The sequence below is a fragment of the Ornithodoros turicata genome, unplaced genomic scaffold (assembly GCF_037126465.1).
Source record: "Ornithodoros turicata isolate Travis unplaced genomic scaffold, ASM3712646v1 Chromosome25, whole genome shotgun sequence".
NCBI classification, from domain to species: Eukaryota; Metazoa; Arthropoda; class Arachnida; order Ixodida; family Argasidae; genus Ornithodoros; species Ornithodoros turicata.
The window spans coordinates 718,531-740,928 of record NW_026999346.1 but is presented as its reverse complement, the minus strand read 5'-3'; the positions used below and the strand labels follow the sequence as shown (position 1 = coordinate 740,928).

The 22,398-nt window shown below is 46.4% G+C and overlaps 1 long non-coding RNA gene across 1 annotated transcript; it reads right to left on the bottom strand.

Moving 5' to 3' along the window:
- Nucleotides 1-1,745: 1,745 nt before the first annotated feature.
- LOC135373475 (uncharacterized) lies at nt 1,746-20,046 on the bottom strand. Its single transcript, XR_010416480.1, has 3 exons — nt 19,992-20,046; nt 14,319-14,435; nt 1,746-1,924 (listed from the first exon to the last, which is right to left on the bottom strand). It is a non-coding gene; the product is annotated as an uncharacterized LOC135373475 (long non-coding RNA).
- Nucleotides 20,047-22,398: the final 2,352 nt, after the last annotated feature.

Genomic DNA, 22,398 nt, shown 5'->3' with positions numbered 1-22,398 from the left:
AGCCTAAACCATCGCTATACGCACTACCCGAGCCGAGAAAGAGCGACATGGAATCCATGTGAGAGGGCCACGTGCTTTGGAGCGATGGCACGCTGTTTGGAGTAGGCGCTAACCTGTTGGCCAGATAGACCACACTCCGAACCAGATAAGGAGGTGGTCGCGTCGTTTCAGCGCTCGGAAAGTGCCCAGTTCTCGTTTTGGCTAATTTCCATAGCGAAATTTGACAATTTACAGTGAAAATCGTCGTTATTACGACCATGGTCGTTCCCGCAAATTTTGGTCATAATGCGGAATTGTCATATTAACGGGGGAGGGGGATTTGCAGAGGTTTCACTGCATTGTTCCCCAGGAGTATGGTCGTAATGCGCGTATGTCAGATTATCGGGGGTCATATTAACGAGGCTTCACTGTATATCGCAAGGTACGTTCGCTTCTCAGGGTGTTTCATAAGGACGATGGATTTGAATAATGACTGGCTCCAATTGTATCTTGCATTGCCCAGAAAACATTTAATTATTATTACGCTACATAATGAATTTTAGCTAATCAGCCGCCCAGTATATTTGCATACGGCGTCCGTCTAGTCGTATAACCTGCCTGCAAAGATGGCGTCAGCGCTGCTCCCACAACTTTTTTACAGTGGTAGCTGGTCTCGGGGGGGGGGGGGGGGTGACGTTCAATACTTACCCCCCCCCGAGTCCCCCACTGCGAAGGTATCGGCAAAATCATCTGCGGCTTCATCTCTCGTCTTCTTCTCTGTCTCTGTCTCTAGACGTCACCACTCACTTGACAGATCACAAGACAGTACTCGTCGCTGTACACATAGCTCGAAGTCACTCGAAGCTCTAAAGTAGTAGTTGTGCATATATCAGCAATAAAAGTGTCAAGATCCACACACAACAGCTGCCGCTGAAATTCGCGTGACACAATCGTGACCGTCCTGTATGTTTTGACACAAAATCTGTATTAAAAAACATCGTGCATGTGATCGAATAGCGCACTTCATAAAAACTGCTGAAACTTGGATAAATATTGACTAAAATAAGAATTCTAAGAATGTACGCAAAATATTCCAATTCAGAGACTCAAAGACCACTAAAGGAAGCAGTTGCGAGAAACACTCTTAAACAAAAGGGTCTACTTTAACTCCTTTTTCTTGCCACATATATAGCTCCCTTTTGGAGAGTATAATTACTCTCAAAAAAGGAGTCTCCTCACTTCCTCAAGGGAGTAGCGTAACTCCCTTTCTAGCTACCCTTCCCTTTTCTGTTCTTCGTTTCCTTTTCTTCCGTTTTCGTTCCTCCCCTTTTCTCCCTTTTCTTATTTTTCTTTTCTTTTCTTCCCCTTTTCTCCTTTTTCTTCCTCTTTGATTTTTCTTCCTTGCCTTTTCTTTTCGTCTCCTTTTCTTTCCTTCTTCCCTTCTTTTCCTTTTATTTTGTTTGGAATAGCAAGCCGACCTTCGTCTGGCTGACCTTTCCTTCCTTTTTTTAATAAACATATCCCCCCTTTCTAGAGTTTGAGACTCTTTTTTTTAGAGCAATTGTACTCTCCAAAAGGGAGTGATATATGTGTCAAGAAAAGGAGTTAAAGTACACCCTTTTTTTTTTAAAGAGTGAATGACAGGCGTACTGATAACAGTTAATTTCTTGCTGAGCTACGATCATCGCGATCATGTCCAAGTCTTCAGCATGATCTACGAGTAAACCACCAAGGTACAGATCCTCATATCCATTCGAGCACAACTCTGAGAAAAACCATTTATTTCGAAATCATCGAAGCAGAAAAGAACGCCTTACTGGAACTCTTTCACTGAACTTCTTTATAAAAGCATTCTAAGAACCGCTCCTCAGAAACAGCGCATGGTGTAAGGCGGGTAAGTACTGGGACGGCAACGGCCACTGCAGCAGGAAGCGTCCTTGTCGCACTGCGTGCAGAAAATTATTCGCATCACACTGCAGAACAGAAACCACAAACGTATTTTATTCTTCAGCAACAGATCGATGCATAGCGCTCGTCCCGTGGAAGCACAATGAGTTACACGCACGGTTTATTGACACAAGCTTCCGTGCAGAACACGTTTTCACCTGATGAAGTGCAGGTTCTGCACGAAAGCTTGTGTCAATAAAAAGTTGAAAGCTTCACTGCGCGTACTTCAATGTGCCTGTACATCTTGGACGCTGACTGCCCCTTGGATTCCAGACTGGTGCCCGTTACTCAAAAAAAAAGTAATTGATTACCGTTACTCTTCTAGCAAAAGTAATTCATCACCATTACAAATTACGCGACACAAAATGTAATTGAGTAACGAGTATAAAGCTAACGTGTTACTCGAGCCGTTACTTTCAATTCATGCAAAAATTTCCGCCCCTGTGTGCTTTGAAAAAAAAAGAAAAAGAAGAACCCCACGCGTGAGAAGTAGCACTATTTTTTTTATTTTCCCGCTTACTACAGTCGAATAGCCCAACAAAGACACAAGAAACTTGTCACAGAGCATTCTTATTTTGAGTCAGACTCTGCTTCAAAAGTAACTGATTACACGATAATTCACTACTCAAAATTGTAATCGAATTACTTGTTCAAAAATATAATTGATTACAAGCAACGCAATTACACGTATTACGTACAAGTCGGGATTTGCCGCTGTCTTCCCGTGAAATTAAGGTGTCACTCATTGTGACCTGCAATTCTATACTACAATCACGCTTACAACGATGTCCACGTTGAAAGCCTGCGAGTGTTCACTTCTCGCACGCGTAGACGAAGTGACCGGAAGTGGTTGTCGTTGGAGTTGGACGGACTAAAAATAATACGAAGAGGTTGAACTTGTCACCTGACAAGTTCTGCTGATGATGACTAGGCTAGGCTGTACGGCGCAGTGTTCACGGGCCCATGACCGTCGAAGGATTGCGCCACACAGGAACCAGGGCGTCACGTACAGATAAATTAGTACTCAGCATCAAGAGAACAACTTGAGATGAAGCCTACGAGAGCCTTGAATGCAGCGTCTCTCTGGTTGGCGACCCACGTCCCCAAGACCTTCCCTATGGAGAAAGCTCTGTTGTCCAGACGAGTTAGTGCGGCCGCAATGTCTTGCGTTGGGGCTGATGTCTTCTGCACTCCATAAAAATATGTTCATATGTCGTTCATATGCTCTGTCCGATACGTTGTCTTGGATATCGTGCCTCTGATTTATGCGCATATTAGGTGTCTCTCACGGTGCGTTACAGGTAAACACTTCATGGTCGATGCAACTTAAGGCTGAGTGAGATTCAGCAACTTCGTGTGTTCGGGCTGATAACAGTGGTTTATCCATCGCGGTCACAGGGTGGTATGCCAAAAAGTTAAGGGGGGGCATTATTATGGTTACGTCACAACAGCTTAATGTGTCATTACCGAGAGGTGTCTGCCTGTCTGAGTCCTGCGCACCCTTACACGGGGTGTGCAGGAATAAAAATTAGGGGGGTGTCGCCATACATTTGGAGGTGTTGGGGGTCTGGCTAAATCCCTGGCAGCATTATCTACGGATATATTAACATATTTATTCTAATCACAGCAACGTATTACAACAGCAACGCCGTAGATAGGAATGTGAAGGGGCTCGTTATTTTATTCCCCATATCCCCACCAGAAATGGGGTAGACTATCGCCTCTGGCGATGAACCTCCCCACTCTCCATCTGAAAATAAAGTTGTTGTTGTTGTAGTTCTTGTTGTTGTAGAAAATAAAGTTGTTGTTGTAGATAGGAATGTACCTCTGAGCCCCTATGAAGTTGTAATTTTCTTTTGAAGGCAAGTAGGGACAATTGAAAGCCCAAGTCGGTCTCTTTCTGAGAGCATCCCAGATTGAGATAATTAGTAGTAAATTCTGTACGCTCGTCCCCGACAAGAGCGGAAGTCATGTAATTAGTCATGTAATAAGTCATGTAACGAACCTGTCATGTAATTAGATTCTGAGATACGGCATGGATCTCTCTCTCTCTCTCACCACCTAAAAAGTAGGCAAGCACTATGGGAGGTGGTGTTTTGGTGTTTTATGGCACAAGAGGCACTATGGGAGAGAGAGGCAGGCAATCTCACCTTTCCATGGGTGTTCCAATGATTTTTTTTCAAGGGGGAGCAAAGCGCTTCCTGGGGGCGGGGGGGAAGAGTGCAAACCCCCACCCCCCACCCTATCTTTTTCTGGAGGCGGACGTTGCGCACTGTGTGAGTGTTCAGAGGTTCCTATCGTGACGTCTGAGAATAATCATTACGACCTATGACTAAAGAGCGTACTATTTTCACAAGCGACTTTGGAGTTCAAAGGGGGGGGGGTGCATTGCCCCCGTTGCACCCCTCTCGGTACGCCCATGCGTCTTTCCCTTTCATGTGCAACACCTTAAATATCATTCCATTTCTAATATGAACTAATATGTATTATGGCAAGCATGTGTACTCAAAGGCTTTGTAGTTTTGTTTGTCCAGCAAAACAAATATACGTGATCGCAATTAGGGAAATAATGGTATTGGATGAACGGCAGATAAGGTCGCAGGCAATGCGGGGGGCAGGGGCAATATGTAGAACAGATAGCGTGCACCTCCATTGGTAAGCGCGATTCTCATTTCAGTTTCGTATTTTTTTGTCAGACATTCGATAATCGCATAGTCATTCATGTTTATCACTGTACCAACAATAGATCAAAATTTTTAAGAGGATACGGGCTACCATATTAGGAAACATCTTTCCAGGCCAGCAACCACTATGCGATATGTTCGAACGTTTCACGGTTATCTCGGCTAAATATTCGCATTGCGCTTCATACAGCATATATCAAAGGAATAACAGCAATGTACAGGGTGTTTGCTCTAACGTGTCCAGAAATTTTATTTAAAGCGAGCGCTACTGTTCAGCTACTTGTCTAAAAAACAGGTGCTACCAGCGAAGCAGTACCTGTTTCTTACTCAAGTAGCAGAAAAGTACCACGCGCTTCTCTTTTATCGCTAGCTTCTGGACACGTTAGAGCAAACACCCTGTATAAGAGATGAAAACAAAACAGTAACGGTAGCATAAAGATAAGGACAGCAGGGTTGCGGAATGAGGCCACCAATTACATTCCAAATTCCATTCCGAGGAATGGAGATTTGTGATAACTCCATTCCTTTCAATACCTCGGAATGAAAAGGTATGGCCAATTCCCACTCCTGGAATGGGCTTGGCAACACCATTCCATTCCGTTAATTCCATCAATAAAAGAAAAGGGACCGGTACTGGCTAGCCCAGTAGCCACCGGGGCACCCAGACCATTCCATTCCAATTCCATTCCGGGCTCTGATAAATCTGGAATAATTCCGGAATCATTCCAACTCCGGAGTGACAACTCCGGAATCCTGAAGGACAGTAACTGGCAGACACTGAATGAAACTGTGCAATAAGAGTAACGTAAAAGGTCAAGAGAAGCCGTTTCCGCCGCTCCTTTCATAGCAGCATCGCAATGCAGAAATGATGATTATGATTAGAGTTTATATGGCGCGCAAGCAAGTGGGGTTATAGGACGTCTTTCTGTTCTTTCGAAGTCTCCTACTTGTTTTATTTATCAGTTTACTTGATGTCGTGGCTAGCTAGTTGACAAATTGGCCTTGCGCCAATTTTATTATACGTCGAATCTTCTATTTTCTAGTATTCTTGTTCATTCAAAATTTGCTTCCCAAAATAAATAACTTCCCTACTTATGGGCAAACATTTTGGCTTTCGAGAATCTCTTCGACATGTTACCCTTTAGGTAGATATTCGTGTATAGAGTTAACTGCCAGTACCAGATGTATGTATGTGCGTGTATGTAGTTGAAAGTTTAGTGGCGCGAGGGCAACTAAGGCCAAAAAGCGCCAAATCAATGACTAATGTGAGCTCAAGGTGAATTAATGGGTATTGATGGATTAATAAACATACTGTTTAGCACGTCATAAAATAGATCCTCTAAAACTGTTAAATGATCCAAGGTCTTACAGGCTACTTATCAGCTTAGTGGTTTCTAAAAATTTGATGACATTTATGTGTGGCACAACCGGTTCCTCACTCAGCAAGAGAGAAGAGTGATAAGGGATGTGATATCGATAAAATGCACCCCCGGTACCAGATGCTAACACATGATCATGAGATGTGTTCTCGTAATTTCACTGAACAAAAAGCAGAAGCCAAGAATCGGAAAGCCACCATCATAGCCAATTACAGTTTTGTTCTCATTCCCGTTATCCTTACTCGATGGATTTTAACCAACAGTTTATCGGAGCTTCGCTGCTTTGCTCGCATCAACACTATATATTTCATGTTACAGAATAATGCTTGATGTAAGTGACATGGATGGCATTATCCTGCTCTTCCATACCTGATGTCTCACAAAGTTGCCTGCTTTCCATTCCTCTGTCTTTAGTGTGTCTCGCTAAGACCCAATGCAGGGATGATTGCATATCACGAGCCAATCAATCCCACCCCGTATCCGGGCAACCTGCAGCGAAGCACGTTCGCAGACTGTTAGAAGCATTACGGTGCATCGAACTACGTAGGCCAAAGGAAAATGCACAAGGGCCTGTGTATACCTTTCAGGTTGTTCCTTACTCAGATGGAATCTCCGCAGGACTCTTCCGAGCACATGCACGGGAAACAAAAGAGTCACTTTCTTCTGTGTATATGTTTCTGTCTACTTTTTTGTTTCTGGGCTCTGCATCTATGTATGTGTATGTAGTTAGAGTTTTTTTTTTTTTTTTGGCGCAAGGGCTACTTAGGCCAAAGAGCGCCAATTCTGGGCTCTGCAGAAGGAGCTTTGGCGTAGTGTCATCGAGACGTTAGGAGGATCAGAGGAACTCTCGCTTTACAGCGATCTGTTAGTGCCTCCTTTTCCGAGAATTGGCGTCCGCGGTGGGGTGGACATTTACCTCCTCGTTTATAGTAATAGAGTAGTGCCTCACGTTCGGCGTAGGGCGCGTTGTATACCGCATTACATCGTTATATACAGGGTGGTCCACCAACCATGATAGAAATTCATAGTAAAAAACGTACGCCCCGGAGAGACATGCTGTCAAGGGATTTTTTCTTCCAACAACTTTTGCCACATACTGGTAACATTTTTATTTCATTTCAATTGACGGAAAGTTAATTTCTTGAATTTAACTCCGAAATTTCCCAAGGCAACCTAACGTTTTCTTTGCGGTAATGGGTTCCCCGTGGTCATTTTACTCTGTACAGCACATAATCCCGCTCGTAATGCAATGGCAATTGCCGAAATAAATTCGCCAAAAATCCGTGGAAATGAGCCCTTTGCTCCGCCTCTTTTTTGAGGGCTCGTAGTTTGATCGCAAAGCTGCGAAGAAGCAGGTTACATTGACACGCCACACGAGGTGGGAAAGGGTTACAAGCCTTACCCACGGAACAAACACCCGCTGTGAGTGGAGGAATCAGAGCTATCTTATCAAAAATGAGGTCACCCGACGGCTTGTAACCCTTTCCCCCCTCGTGTGGCGTGTCAATGTAACCTGCTTTCTTCCCAGCTTTGCGCTCAAACTACGAGCTCTCAAAAAAGAGGCGGAGCCAAGGGCTCATTTCCACGGATTTTCGGCGAATTTATTTCGGCAATTGCCATTGAATTACGAGCGGGATAATGCGCTGTACTGAGTAAAATGACCACGGGGAACCCATTACCGCAAAGAAAACGTTAGGTTGCCTTGCGAAATTTCGGAGTTCAATTCAAGGAATTAATTTTCCGTCAATTGAAATGAAATAAAAATGTTACCAATATGTGGCAAAAGTTGTTGGCACAAAAAAAATCCCTTGACCGCATGTCTCTCCGGGGCCTACGTTTTTTACTATGAATTTCTATCATGGTTGGTGGACCACCCAGTAAAAGGAAACGCAGTATTAGTGACGGCGACGAAAAAAAAAAGCTTACCGAAAACACCCTAGTGATCCTGTTTCAGACGCCATAGAAATACCTGGTCCCGCTGACGCAAAACCTTTGCGGCGGGCACGAGAACGCCAACGGAAGCGCTGAACGCGCGAAGACTCAGCTCGTCGTGCAGTCGATGCCGCAAACAAGAGAGCGCGACGTCAGGATGCCAACGTGCGAGCCGGCGAAGCTGAGGCAAGGCGGTCTCAGCGGCAAGACCCTGCAGCGTGTGCAGCCGAAGCGGAGGCAAAGAGGATTCAGAGGCAAGCGAAAGCCGAAGGAGCCACGAAGGATTGGATTGGATTGGATTGAGGTTTTACTGGCGCATGAGCAACTAAGGAGCCACGAAGGAATGCACTAGGTAATTCGGGAAGAGCCCACTCGGGTACAGTTGTTCGGAGTGCGAACGCTTGTGGTTCAAGAATGATCTCACCGCTGCCATCGACTTGCCTTGCGTTGCTTTGACTAGAATTTCAAACTGCCCTTCTTACCACCTACCGCTTGTGTGCATCGTGTTTTCAGTCAGTCCGCGCTAGAGATGCAAAATTTCCAGAAATTTTGAATGGCTCGAAAAAACCGATTATTTCGGGGTTTTTTTCCGAAAAATTGGAACGAATGGAAACAAACGCGGTTGCTGCTGAGTCGAAGCATTGTCAGCCAAGTCACAGCATACAATGAGCTAGACACTTTAGTAGTGTTCACCCACGCATAAATGCAGAGCAGAGCATCTCATGAGACTGCTGTCTACTCAGCGATAGGTAATTGGAACCCATCCACTCCGACCAGAAATCCGACATTATGTGAACGCGATGGCGATCGCTTGGAGCAGCCAGACGGAGCTCTAAGTTGGTTGTTGTTGGTGGATTATAGGCACTTAAGGCACTGTTAAGACACTGTAAAGTTGGAACGCATCGAAGGCGCGAACATTTACATTTTTGAATTTTGGCGCCTGAAAATTTTGGGCAATTTATCCGGAGACGAGGAAAACAACAGAAGAACAAGTGTTTTTCCCCAAAAAATTCCGTTTTTTTTTTTGTTTCCGGGGCCCCGCATCTCTAGTCCGCACCATTGCAGGTGAAGGGCTTTCATTATAGCTGCGTCTCTCGACCCCACTGCAGGAACCGCGTGGCTGCAGTGGCGGCCATTTTTCTTGCTTCCTCTTCTGTCCCTTGATGGCATTTTTTGCCATAAAACGTGACATTCAATCAATGACAGTATTTTATTCATGAAGTAGGAAACCGCTGCCATTGAAATGAAGCTGAACCATGGTGCGGGGTACAGGGAGTAAGATGCAAAGCGTTCGAATAGACCCCTACCAGAGAAACGTCATCATGACTTTAGTAGACAGACAGAAACCGAAACAAATCGGAAGGAGAGGGCTGGGAACGGGCACTTGTTCGCTGCCTCCCATTGAAAGAAAAGCAGGACCGGGGGTCGCGTCCCTTTAAGGGGCCATATCGTAATCCCCTCGAGACCGTGGCTTTCGGGCGCGATCTTGTTCACCTCTAGCTTTGAGCGTAGTTCAATTCTACCAAATTTGTGGCGCTGTCGAACACTATGACGTCATTTGTTTACAAAGAGGGAGAGGTCTATTGTTGGACATAAACGAAAACGATCCAAGCGTGTTGCACTCCTCCGCGGACAACTTAAGGTCTAACTCAACTGCTCATGCGCGCTGCACCCGCGTAATGCTGTTTTGTGTCCGAAGTAACTTGGAAGTAATTCGTTTTTTTAAGTAACTGAGTTACTGCGAGTTACATTTCACGTTGAAGAACTTCGTTATTAACTTGGTTACATTTTTCACTCGGCAACTTAACTTATATAGCCAGTTCTTTTTGACGGGTACCTTCTCAATCTATGCTTTTTTGTCGTCGATGCGGATACCAAGATGGAGTCCACGTGGTCCAGCTCGAATTTGTTGTCCCCTTACTTGTAGCCCAACCAATGAGAGGCACGGTCTAACTTTTCGCTCGTCCTTGAACACTGGGTTGTTTCGGTCCCCTGTATGATGATGATGATTGAATTTTATTGGCGCAAAAGCAACTCAGGCTATAATGGTACGTGTTTGACCTGCCTGACCTTGTGAGCATTATAACTGAAACACTTGCACACACAGGACTTGCCCTCACAGTCCCTCTTTGTGTACATTTTTGCAATATTAACCAAATAAAGATTACGATTAGTTTTCTGCTGATAGCTTTTGCTCTATACAAACACAAGAATAATTCAAGATCGAAGATATACACAGTATCAGCGCGCGCGTATGATCACCCCTGCCCACGCGCGATATTTCTCGTCCAGCGTACTCGTCCTGGAGTGCGTGGCTGGTCTTGCAATAGAAGGACAAACCTCCGAACACGCGGAAATAAAACTGCACGCGTGCGCTCAACAGAATGATGATATCTGAACGGCCAAGACGACTGCAGCTCCTGTCGTCTGCTTTATGTGATGGGAGCCGCCATGTTCTTGAGGTCATGTGAACGGTCACGTGGCAGAAATCAGCATCCCAGAATGCAACGCGAAAGTCGCCCGTTCCGATGGAAAACGGACAGAAGGGCTGCTCTTCTGTTTCCTTTCTGTTTTCTTTTTTTTCATCGTCGTCACAGGGTGTCGAACCGAAACGTTTTTCGTTCCAGTTTTCGTTCCGGTTACATCATAAACGATCCGGTACCGGTTCTGCTCCGGAGCAAAACAATAACGGTTCATACCGGTTTTTAACCGGTTCCGCTTCTGCTGGGAATATTCATCCCCACAAAAAAAATCAATGTTATAAAATGTAAACCCGTTTATTCCGCATACATGGTATTTAATATTAATAGACAGCTGTGAAATTGGTAGCTCCTTGTTCCTGTAGGTTACTGTCTGCTCAAATGGGCTTTCTCCTATCTTGAAGCGCATACTACAAACGGACTTGTTTGTCGTGATGTCATACGTAAAGTACTTTCTTGCTGGGTTGGAGCGATCGTGTCCCATCCGAATGTCTGTTGGTACTGTCTAGCCAGCAAGAACCACCGCACGAGTACGACGCAAATCGAGGAACATCTTAACTCACAAACGCGCTCGACGGCTCCGTTTTATTTTCTTCGTGTCCTGTCCAGAAAAGAGTTGCCACTTCGCACGGGCTTGCCCTCGCGTATACATAAGGCTATTCAACTTAGCTGCTCTCAAACAAGGGACGCGTTGCACGACATTACCGATAAAGAAGCCGTTATGCAGCCCCCTAAGGTCGCTGTTTAGTTGAGGAGAGTTTGGGGGGATCAAATTAAAACGAACACTACGGCACATTGCTAGAGAGTCACATGTACCTCTAAGTCTGTGTGCGTGCGCGAACTATAAACCATTACAAAGGGAGCCTAAGGGTCATAGTATACCTACATACATTCCTCCGTAAGCGTAACCCTCGTATAGTATCCATGACATGACTTCAGAGCACACGACGTCTGTTTCGTTCGCGTATCCGTAGTCCAAACCGACGAAGCTTTTTCTTGGACCGAAAACCTTCAATAATATTTTTCGGTTTCCCTCCTGAGCGAGAAAAACGTATACGGTTTCGATTCCGTTCCGGTTCGCATCAAAATAGCGGCTGTTTTCGGTTTTCGGTTCCGGTTTTCGGTTCGCTCCGACACCCTGGTCGTCACAAACGGGGAAAACTAGAAGGGTTAGACTGGGCGCGAGCTCAGCCTTTTGTCACGCACTCCCCTACATTTTTCGAATGCATTCTAATAAACAATACAACGAAGAACGCAGCATCTTGACAACATAACGGAAGACTGCCCTGTCATTCCATTCCACGCATCGTGTCCACTGTAGAATCACTAAATAAGCTACACTGAGGTCCAAGGGAGAGCAGCAGAGCCATCTTGTTTTCGCATCACACCGGTATCATCCCCAGTCGAGGATCAAAGACGGCTAACATAATGCTCCCTGTGGGATAGAGAAGCGTGTATGATTGTTGGGCGATAATCCATGTATTGTCCGCCTGAGCTTCCAGAAGATGTAAAGGTGAGCTCAAGGCCGTCAACTGCTGCTCGTAAACGAAAGGAACATTTCACCCGCGCACGATAGATGGCATCGTACGCTAACGTGCGCTAGAGTCACTGTACCCGGGGAAGGGTACCGCATTCGCTTTCCCCGTGCCGCCGCCTTGCTCATTCGCCGAGGCACGTCACGTGGTGCGTTTTCCTCCTCTTTGCTTCCAACCTCCCGCCGGGTCTACGGGGAACGCAATGGCTGGGACGCATGTGCGCGTACGTTCATGTGCCTCTCTTGGTTTTTTGTACGTGAAATGGATCTCAGAGAGCTGAGGAACTACGAACAACCATGTGTGAATGTTGCGCTGCAACGGGACAGAGTCAGGCAACGCATTTTTCTGCGTTCCGACGGGAAAAATTGACGAGACGCGTAGATCGGCACAGAGTCTGCCGGAAGAACTTTGCGCCTACGAATAACACACGCTTGAGCGAGGTAAATTTCGTGGTGTGTTTATTTTTCATTGCAGAACCTTTGCACACAGTATTGAATAACAGTTCAACTGTGCGAAGAACAGCTGGGCGCATCAAAGTTGTGCTTGTTGGATCTTCCCATTGCGTTCCCTGTCCTGCGGTGCTAACAAAACATCACTATCAGGACCACTTCACACGCGACGACTTCGAGGACAAGGAGATTCGAAAGAAGTTGAAGTGGACGGCAGTCCCAAGTAGTTTTGCATACCGGACACTTACGAGGCTGAGGAAGGCTCCTATCCCCCGTCCTTCGCACGCAGAGTTCTCCGAGGAGTCACCAAAAGACTTGCACACTGAACTTGATGACAACCTAGTGTAAGATCAAGGGGCAGTGGAGGATGGTAATGCGTCGAAATATATGTAGATATGCACTATGCGAACTATGGAAACTTGTGAAAACTATTCCTAAATATTGAGCTGTAATTGTGAGTGAATCAACTTTGCAGAGGAAGACAACACCGTCACAAATTTCTGTGACCTGAGCATCGAGGAATATGCACAGGAAAACCCTGCAGACAACTCATGTGACGGTCAAGAAACGAGCAAAGGCTGAGACGGAATGTAGTGACTTGAAGCTCACGGTCTACTTCTCATGGAAGATCATCTGCTTGCGTTGGAGCGGGGGATTGGAAAAACAATCAACAGCACTTTACATGCGCGTGAAAAAACGTTGGCATGCACATAGCCATTGAACGTGTGAAATAGAAATTTTATTGCGAAGAGATGAGAATAAAACTGGTGGAGGTTGCTTATGTCAACCTGAAGCTGCACACATGAGCACTATAGTTTTATGTCCACAAAACAAGTGAACTACAAGAAAAAAAAAACTGATCTATAGAGCACAGACGAGACTCGACGATGCCTTTTAGAGGCGAACACGCGCCAACATAATTCGTCTGTTAGCTACAGAATACAACAAACTATACTGTAGTGACGCTTGTGCCCTGTTTCATTTAAGTATTGCCCGAGTCCCACCACAGGAAGTCACTAAATGTTTGGTGCACAGCCGCGAAATCGACGCGATGTAACACTGACTACAGCTATCCTAACACGCGATCTGCAGCGTCTTGGAAGCAATATGGCTGCCGGAGCAGACGACGCGGAGCGGTTGCGGTACTCTTCCCCCGGTACAGTGACTCTAACGTGCGTCAGACCCATTTGTAGGGAGAGTTTGGCCATTCTTTGATCTTTTGCCGCCTCATGGGAGGAACTTATTTTCAACGTCAGAGTCGTCGTTGCGCAGCCCAAAAAGCCTGAATCCGAGAGGAATCCGCTTATCAGCCATCTAGTCCGCGCCATATTGATGCTGTCCGCCAGCTGGTCGACTCTTTCGTGGCCGTGTTCAATGCAGTCTACAGGAATAATCGGCTTATGACCCACTGGCGCCATTGATAAGTGGGGCTTTGTTGCCAAACAAAGAGTTCAAGGCTCCAAAGCCTTTCGAACCAAGAAACACGCACGTGTCTTCTCTCCTTGGATTGTAATCAACGATCAGCATCAACATGGCGTCGGCGACCGATTGACGACTGGATAACAATGGAGCACGACGAGGGAGGTCGTTCAGCCGTGACGTCGCATGACGCGCTTTCAGTTAGGCTCCTCCCGATGGCCAAACTCTCTCTATAAACGGCTCTGACGTGCGCATGGGCAGTGTGGCGCGGAAACAAGATGGCGCATGGAACTCAGTGTCTCTTGGAACTCAGTGTCGATACTCTGAAGCGTAGCCTATTTAGTGACTCTAGTCCATTGTATCCTAAATCGACGCTTGGCAAGTCGTTAGAAAGTGTAGCCAGGTGTATTGTAAAGGTTAGCGCAGCTCATGGGTAATCGAGAATCGAGAATGGTTGTTCCCAGCGACTATTGCGGCTCATTCGACGACTGCCTCATTTTAAAGTAAAGTTTACCTTCATTTCTCGGTGGTGGCAAAAGTTGATGCGTTTGAAGAAGAACTCGAAGAAGCCCGCGACTGTTGGTACCAGGGCAGCCAGAAGCAGCATTACGTGCCAGCACGGTCTCATCTCCTACGTATGGTTCAGGAAGACATACATTTCAAAAGCAACTGTTTAGTGCCAAGCGCCACTCCAGGCTTTATGAGGGCCACGTTCCACTACGTGATCGGCGGACTGTGTTCGCGGAGCCCTCAAATAATGTGTAACCACCATAGTAACAACACAAGGAAAATCGCAAAACATTGAATGGGCCTCAATAAAAATGATGATGATGATGATTGGGAGTTTAGTGGCGCAACGACAACAAAGATCATAATGCGCCAAAACTCTGATGTGTAAAATAAATTCAATTTAAAAATATACTGATTGTTTTAAAAGGATAAAAAAATATTCAAGGTTTCAGAGGGTGTGTAAATCTCTGCATAAAAGGGGAATTGTGACGCTACAACTCAATAATGATACCAACATATCTAAAAAACTTAAAAACGTTCTCAAACGGAACGTGAGCCTCATCACCCAGCAGCAATGCTGGATGGAGAGGTACACAGTGTTCATACAGGAAAGAGAAATGGCGTTGACGATGTACCTCGAGAAAAGGACAGCTAATAAGTAGATGCAAAATGGACAAGTCAGCTCCACACTCCGTGCACGCTTGTGGGTCCTCTCCTCGTAACAAATGCCCATGGGTAAAAAAAGTATGACCCAATCTGGGCCGACTAAACAAAACTTCGTGCAGTCGGCTCTGAAAGTGTTGCACGCACTTTCCAATGTGCGGTTTTACGGTGTGCAAGTTGTTGACTGTTTGTGTTTCCTAGAAGTCCTGCCGTTTTTTATTAATGTCTTTCTTTAACTGACGGACTAGATCACATAAGGGAACTTCAAAAGGTGTGACATCGCTTCCCTGGGCAGAGGGTGCCGCGCGGTCAGCTTTCTCATTTCCACTTATGCCGGTATGGCTAGGTACCCAGCAAAATGTTAAGGTGTAACCTCTACCCTGCACGACACTCGCTAAGTATTGTGCACGCCTCACAAGAAGATTTTTGTGAGTTTTTATAGTATTAATTGCATGTACGGCACTAAGTGAGTCCGTATATATAACAGAAGATGTTATGCGCATTTGTAAGACATGGTTGAGTGCCACCACAATAGCGTACATCTCTGCACTGAACATGGACAGGACACTGCTAAGACAATGGGATTTTGTGCAGTCACCAGACACCATGGCACATGATACCGCTGAACTGGTCTTGGATGCATCGGTGTAAATTTCAGTGTAGTCACCGAAGCTCTCCTTGAGAAGTTTAAATTCGTGCTGTATCTCAACAGCAGGTCTTTCCCGTTTGCTGAACTTCAACAGTGAAATATCACACGTTATAGCAGGTTGCCAGGGAGGGAGCATTTTGCTACATTGCAAGGAAGGCAGGTTGTAGCTCAGAAAAGCGTAGTGTTCGGTGTCGCGTTGTAACCGCAGACTGAAAGGCACAACAGCACTGGGCTTGTTAAGAAACAAGCGTTCAAAACGGGTGCCCTCCCCACAGGGTAAAGCGGGGTGTTGAGGATACCCTCTTACCCTCAGTCCGTACGACACTGCAAGATAGAAGCGTCGCCTTTCTAGAGACCACTCATTTGCTTCAACATAGATACTTTGAACTGAGGAAGTCCTGAAAGCTCCAAGCACCAACCTTAAGCCGAGGTGGTGCACTGTATCCAGGCATTTTAAGGCAGAAGGCCGTGCCGACCCATAAACAAAACATGCATAGTCTAACTTGGAGCGCACTGTGCTCGTATATATGCGATGAAGGGTCTCACGATCGGCACCCCAAGACCTGTGTGACAGGATTTTCAAGATATTTAAAGACTTGAGGCCCTTTGCTTATAAGTTTTTGATATGCGCTGAGAAGGTGAGCTTTCTATCAAAAGTTACTCCCAGGAACTTGTGTTCATCCCGAACGGCAATGTCCTGGCCGCTCATTTTGAGTGTGGGTTCTGGGGATAGACCCCTAATTCTTGTAAAATGAATACAGCCCGCCTTGCTCGGTGAAAACTTAAAGCCATTTTCACACGACCACTTGTCTAACTTGTTAAGAGTCAGTTGAAGCTGTCACTCACAAACAGCCATACTTGAAGCTGAGCAGGACATTTGCAAATCATCAACGTACAAGGAATACTTGATTGATGGCGGAATAACGCTTGTAACGGAATTCACTTTCACTATAAACAGTGTAACGCTGAGAACGGAGCCTTGTGGGACCCCGTTCTCCTGCACGAATGGGCGAGACAGCGTAGCTCCCGGTTGGACTCTGAACATACGTCCTTGAAGGAAGTTGGAGATACAACGGAACAACCGGCCGCGTATTCCCAGGGAGTGCAGGTCTCTTAGAATGCCGTATCGCCACGTTGTATCGTAGGCTTTTTCAAGATGGAAAAATATGGAAACACCAGTGTTGCCTCCTAATAAATGCTTCTCTTATGGTAGTTTCTAAGCGCAGTAGGTGATCTGAAGTAGAACGGGAGGATCTGAACCCACATTGGTACTGGTCAAGGCATTGATTTTCCTCCAGGTAGTACATAAGTCGTGCATTGACCATGCGCTCGAAGGTTTTTCCAAGGCAGCTGGTCAGGGCAATAGGCCTATAACTCGCTGGATCCGAAGCTTCCTTGCCAGGTTTGAGAAGAGGAATGATGGTCGCCATTTTCCAGCTGGTAGGCAAGGATCCTTCTCGACAGACAAGATTGAAATAATCAAGAAGGCTTTCCAAAGAGGTAGTTGATAAATGACTGAGCATAGCATAAGTTATACGATCAGGTCCAGGTGCTGCGACTTTACGGCAGCACAAGGCTCTGAGCAATTCTTGCATTGTAAAGGGCTGGTTATAGGCACACCTATCACCTGTGCCACTTGAAATGTTCTGTGTTTCGGCATGATGTTTAACTCTCAAGAAGTTATCAGCGTAATGTGAAGAGCTTGACACATTTGCAAGGTGTTCACCGAGAACATTGGCTTGCTTCTCCATGTTCTGAGAAACAGTACCATTTACCTGCAGTAAAGGAATAGAAAAACTGATCTAGTCACCCTTAATTTTTCTCAGCCGGTCCCATATTATTTTAGAAGGGGTGCTTGAGTTCAGGGACGACACAAAATTATTCCAAGAATCTTTCTTGGCTTGGCGCCTTGTCCAACGTGCCTTTGCACGAGCTTTCTTGAAAACAAGTAAGTTTGTGCTTGTGGGGTATCTCCTGAAAACACCCCACGCCCGATTTTGTTGCTTGCGAGTCTTCTCGCAGTCACTCGTCCACCATGGCTGTGGAAGTCTTGGAAGGTTACCTTTTGTTTGTGTAATTGACTGCTGAGCAGCATTTATAATGGTATTTGTAATTACAGTGTTTGCCTCGTCAACATGAAGATGTTGAAAAGATTGGGTCAAGATATTGGCCTCTTTGGTGAAAAGGTCCCAGTCTGCCTCTTGTAGTTTCCACCGAGGCGGGCGTGATAACTCATACTATAGGCAACGCATATCACACTCAACTCTTACCAGGACAACTTATGCCGTTTTCCCTGAGTTTTCCGAAGACGTTCCGGACGAATGTCGGTATGGTTCCCCCTGAAGTCGGCCCAGGACGCATACTAACCCCCCTATCCCCCACTCCTTCCTGCTGTCCTCTCTCCATCTGTCCACATCTGCACGTCACTCACAGCCACAGTTACCACGTAGCATATACGCACGTTACATATACAGTGAACCCTCGTTAATATGACCCCAGACAATCTGACATACGCGCTTTACGACCATACCCCTGGGTAACAATGCAGTGAAACCTCCGCTAATTCCCCCCGTTAATATGACATTTCCGCATTATGACCAAACTTTTCAGGAACGACTATGGTCATAACAACGAGTGTTGACCGTACACGCATATAGCACGGTTGCCATGTATCCGCCCATAGTCACGTTTTGAATGTCTTCGGAAAACCCAGGGAAAACCTGAGACAGCACAGCAGGTGGTAGGATTCGAACCCACCACCTTCCAGTTTTCAGCACGACCTTGGCTACCACCAACGTGAGGGACGCCTTAGCCCGGTCGGCCATGCCGTTGATCAGTCTTGTATTGGACAATAGCACAATGACACAATGTTTCTCGGTTTCGGAGGTACCCAGGTTCGAATCCCGGTGCCTCCGCTGTGCTGTCTGGGGTTTTCGGACGCTTTCAGACATATGTCGGGCACATTTCCCTTAGAAATCGGCCCAGGACGCACATTCCCCCAGGGCGTAAGTCGTGACGTTGCCCACCTCTGTGAGGCCGACAACCGTCACCACCACATCGGTTGTCTGCGTGCTGAAAAGTGGAAAGATTTGTAACTAAGCATTTGCGTCATGTGGATTTTGTTTTTACCAGGAATAGAATGACTGCGGATGTGCGAACAAATTCAGTGAGGATAGACCTACGTATGTCATTTAGCGCGGTTGCGGTGGAGTCGCGGATGTTTCGTGGGCGGGTACCGTGCGGATGCGCATATCTAGTGTCAACGTTATCCGCGCTCAGCTCGCGACATGGCGTTGGTCACGAAACTGCGATATGCGAAACGTAGTCGCGCACAGTTGTGCACGTTTATATTTAAAATACTCTCACCAAAACCCACCGATTCGTGGTGAGCAAAATATAGCGACCGAAGTTTCTGAGGAATGAAACACAAGAAACCGGAAACCATTTGTATCCGGCAAACGGAAATGTTTTTCGCGATGCTCTATTCCAAAGTGCAACAAGAATATGAACCGTAGTTCCATAATATGCCCAGGCTCTATTTTCTGTATGAAAATCATCAACGTCAGCTGTATTGTTTGTGCACTCAAAATGATACTACCCTACGTAAAAACGATCATCATATTTCTTTTAGTTTGGACTCTAAATCAACCTAATCGAAAACCCAGTAGCGGAAAATACATCAACGGTAGAAGTGCGGGGGTGCAGGAGCAACACACACAACACGTTCTCAAACGCAGCAAACTCGTTTGATTAATGAATTAAACGAATAATTAATTTAATGTAATGAACTTAATTTAATTTAATTGATAAAGAATACACATGGCGTCAGCGAACATAACACGACGAATATTCGAAAGCACACGAAGAACTTCATAGTTCCGGATTCTCAACGAGAAGACGACGTCACCAGGGGGCTCCGATCACTGTCTCCTAGCAACAGCGCGCGCACCTTCTTGGTCTCCGTTCTCCACCCCCGTTCCCGGTTCTGGAATTTTGGAAGCACCTCTATGTTTGACATTTAACTCACCACGAGATTCCAGTACGTCCCATCTCCTCTCGTCAATTCAACTCTTTTAATTTCGCGGAAGTAATCTACGTAATTAATCGCCTCCTAACGCATCTCGCCATCAACCACGATGGAAACCTGTACACCTGTCATTGTTTCATGGCGTTCATTTTCTACACTCCTTCATGTTTAACGACGCCTAAGAGGCTGAGAAGTATACCCCCTATTCTTTTTCTTCGCGATCAATAGTCGGGTTCATCCCCGTAATGCGAAGTGGAAAGACAAGCGCAGGTGTTGGAAGAACCGCGAGAAATTAATGTAAATCCCTGCGAGATTCAAAGTGCTTTCTCGGTTCTTACCTAGAAGGAAGTCCGGTGACTGCCGTTGTTCCTAAAGGCCGTTGAAAGAATGGCAGCGAATGGAGATGCACGCCGGTTAATTGTTCTCAACAGCTGCACCGGCTGGCCCCCTATTCAGCCTCTATTCTCGCCAGGGTTGTTAACTAGATCGTTGCGCCGCTGAGTCTGTCTCATCGTGGTGTATCCGTTACCCGTGTGGAAGATATAGCTTCAACTATATTATTCAACTTTGCTTTTGATCGACACAAGAACTTTTCATGGCTGATTTTGCGATCGCAATTATATTGGTGTACCGTGCTCGGGTTGCACCTATTGATACTTGTGTTCTACCTGATACCGAAATTGCGCAACGTAATAAAAGTAGCGCAATTCTGGTGTCGCTATACGAATTCTAAAAAGTAACGCGATGCCGCAATAGCTACCGAATGAAAGTAACCCAAGAACTTTTCCGCCGCATTTGTTCGACAGCATCAACATAAATTTTTTCCGCTATTTTTCTGAAACTGCACTTCCATCTCACTGTTCCTTCCTTCATTTAGTATTGTTGTTTTTGTACTTTCATCGTTCAAACATCTGGTTGCGCCCAGTGTATCTAACTCACAAGTACTATTTAAATTTATTCGATCTGCCAACATGCGGCCACTTTTTGGACGTCGTTCCAGACTTTCACTATATGTCTACCTACGTAGTTGTGTGCAACACAATAACTTTCTCGCGCTGTTGTTCTCTACCTAGAGTATAACATCCCGCCAGACCGACAAGCAGACTGGCGGTGCTGGTGTTGACGAGACCGACTTGTCGTTCTCTAACACCATAATATGCGAGCAGCATCACGAACGAGATAAGATGATATGATAGTGACGATTAAATTATGACGGTCGAAAGTTAAGCAGTAGGGTGTGTGTATTGTCATCAAGCAGGAGAGCCAGCAGTAGGGTGGTCACTGTTAAGGAAGTATGTATTGGCATCATCGTGGAAGACCAGCCATATTGGCTGGCTCCCTTTAACGCAACAAACGCACTAGTCTACAACCATCGCAACGCCAACACCCAAAGACGAGCTCACGGCAGGTCTGGGATTGATGTACGTGCTAGATGCCGTCTCGCAACAAACCAAAACTCACGGAGAGTTGCTCGTGGGACAGCAGCACGAAGGGTATTAGAAGCGGATGACATACCTACCATTGCTTTCTTCGAAGAGGGTCCCTGATGTTTGCCACCGCCTACCAAACTGGACGGCCCCAAGGACTGCTCTCTCCCTGTATAGCACTCTACGGATGCTCGCTCTGACCCTGTTCAGTACCTCAACGGCGGTGCGAGCACGGCCACCGTGCACAGCTATGCAGCGTGCTATCCAGGCCTGGTAGTTTATTTCTACCGCCAGGAGTACAAACTGGCGTCTATCGCAGACCGGAACTGGGAGCGAGCTCAGTAACTGGACCGTGCCCCACCGAATGAACGGAATGCCGTAAAGCACCTCAGCCTTGTGCCACAAAAAATCCGGGAGTAGACAGCTGCGAAAAGCGTGCTCCGACGTTTGAAAGGTAGGGCAGAAAGGGCAAAAAGGCCTGGTCAAAGCAAAGCGGGACAACCTGTCCCTGAGAGGTAAAACTTCGTGCGCAAGACGCCACTGCAAGCTTGCACGGCGCGCATCCAACCAGCCGGCCGTAATATGAAGCCACGCGATCGGGCGAGGCACAGCCGAGCACGCCGTCGGAAGGAGCTCCAGAAGAGCGGCATAAAACTGCTTGACGGACCAGACAAAGAAATCCTCCGACGGGAATGATGCGCGTAGGCGACGGATGTTCAAAACGTACTCTCTCAAGTGCGAGGCCACAAACTCAGAGCGTGGTCTATTCTGCACAAGCGGGTGAAACAGACGTACGTCTGGACCTAAGCAGTATTGCAGGAGATCGTGGGCGGGGTGGCCAGAGTCACTAAGGCCGTCGAAAATTGCCTTTATCCCGAGCGCAAGACACTTGATTTTTACGTGCGGAACCCGCAAACCGCCAACCTCTCTCGGCTGGTACATACGTGCTCGGGATACCCACTCAGCTCCGTTGCCCCAGATGAACCGAAAGGCCGTACGAGTTGCTGCAAGGAAAACCTGACGAGGAGGAAGGCAAATTGTCCCGCGATACCAGTATTTGCTCAGGAACCACGACGCAGCCAGGCGTGCACTACAGGTGATAGGGAGCGCTAGGCCCCTTAAATCCGTGAGAACCGAGACACTGCGCTCGTGAACACGCAACCAAGAAAGAGAAGAGATCCCAGTCTCTGTTATAGTGAATACCGAGATTCCGCACCTCATTCCTAACAGGGATCCCGAATGGAGACGGACAGGAGGGAGTGACATTAATGAACAGCGCAGCGCTTTTTTCTCTGTTGATTCGCGCATTCGATACTCT